Here is a 1,864-nt window from a genome sequence, read left to right as displayed (position 1 = left end):
CTGACTACAACTTGGACGTCTTCAAGTCCAACATAAACAAACTCCTGACAAACCGCCCCCTTAAATAAGACACTCTATCAAAACCCCCAATACTAATGATTACTACAATACTATCTCTTTGATTACTGTACACGCAATAACCCTTATCCCTGCGTGGCCTTCGGGCCTTGATAAGTGGTGACCCCCATGTAAAAAAAAAAAAAATATCAAAAACGCCTTCAGCGATTTTATCGCCACCAGAACGCAAGATTTTTACGCTACTGGCATGAATACATAGTGAATAAAAGGAGACAGGAACTTTAAAACACACCGAAAGTTGGCACAGGCGTCTCTCAATTTAGTTATGGAAGCACTGAACAGATACAATTTTCAATTAGCACCATCAGAATTAACACAGTTTTGTCAACTCAAAACAAGTGTATTTATGCCAATAATGTAAACATCTTGCATTCCGGTAGCGATGAAGTGGCTTCGAACAAGACTCTTAATTGATCGTTGTCTTCATCCGATGGTCGACCACTACGTACGCTTATCATCTTCAAGACCCCGCCAGGAAATTTCTTAAACCACCATTGTGCTATACGTTCAGTAGTGGTTCTTGGGTCAAACGCTTCGTTGATATCGCGAACTGTTTCAGCAGCTTTTCGATCTAGCTTGACTTGAAAAAAGAAAAGTGTGCGTATTTGCTTTTTTTTTTTTTTATCTTGTATTCAAAAATCTGAAAAGAAAACAATTGTTTTAAAAGGATCGTAATTCAAACGATTAGATAGAGCAGCAGCAGCAGCAGCAGCAGCAGCAGCAGCAGCAACAACAACAACAATTACAACGCCCTGTAAAATGATATAGAAAGTAAAGTTATTATAATAAACACGTGTTTGAAAATACATAATTGGAAATCAAAATGAAAAAAAAAATACGCAATAACTTTCTTCTCAACCATATTTTTTTTCTTTTAATCTGTTTTTTTTTTTTTTTTTTTTTTTTTTTTTTTTTGCAACCGAAAAGCAACATGGTTTCGTTACGATAATTCTGGGGCTGATATATATGTATACATTTTTGAAAAGCAAAAGAGAAAGAAAATAAAATCTCGAATTTTACCGGGAATAATGTTTCTTCGTTCATTGGGGTACACACACGCGTATATATCTATAATATAAAGCTGAATGTGTGTGTGTGTGTGTGTGTGTGTGTGTGTGTGTGTGTGTGTGTGTGTGTGTGTGTGTGTGTGGTCACGAATATGCTCCTATATGGTTGACTATTTTAAAAAACTGATTATATATAATGATAGAAGATGAATCGAGACATAGGAATGGGTATGTTTGATCTGGCAGAACGGTGGTTCATTAAAATTGTGGCGTATGCGTTCGCGCCTGGTCCACAAAGTATGGAAATAAAAAATTAGAAAAAAAATGTTTACAAGTGTTTTTGATAAAGATGTACATAAGAATACTTTGATAAGTATGTTTTAACTTAAATAGGGGTGCTATAATAAAATTGTGGGGTCTGCGTTCGCGTCTGGCCTCCATAGAATGAAAATAGGCGCAAACTTTAATAAAGACTTTTCATATCTATCTGCGTATATATACTTTGATAATTATGTTTCAGTTTGAAGAAATATGGTATAATAAAATTATGGGGTGTTCGTTCGCACCTGACCTCCATAGAATGGAAATATGTCACAAAGTTTAACAAGTTTTTTTTTTAATATAGATCCACAGAATATTGTGATAAGTGTTTCAGTGCGAACAGGTATGGTATAATAAATTATGGGGTTTATCTATTTTTACTTTCATCATATTTTGCTTTGTTTTTGATACCCCTAAATTCGACCCAAATTTACAACCCTTCCTTTTCATAACCTATC

The sequence above is a fragment of the Euprymna scolopes genome, chromosome 13 (genome assembly GCF_053919585.1).
Source record: "Euprymna scolopes isolate OS-2025 chromosome 13, ASM5391958v1, whole genome shotgun sequence".
Taxonomy (NCBI): Eukaryota; Metazoa; Mollusca; class Cephalopoda; order Sepiida; family Sepiolidae; genus Euprymna; species Euprymna scolopes.
This window is presented reverse-complemented; position numbering follows the sequence as displayed.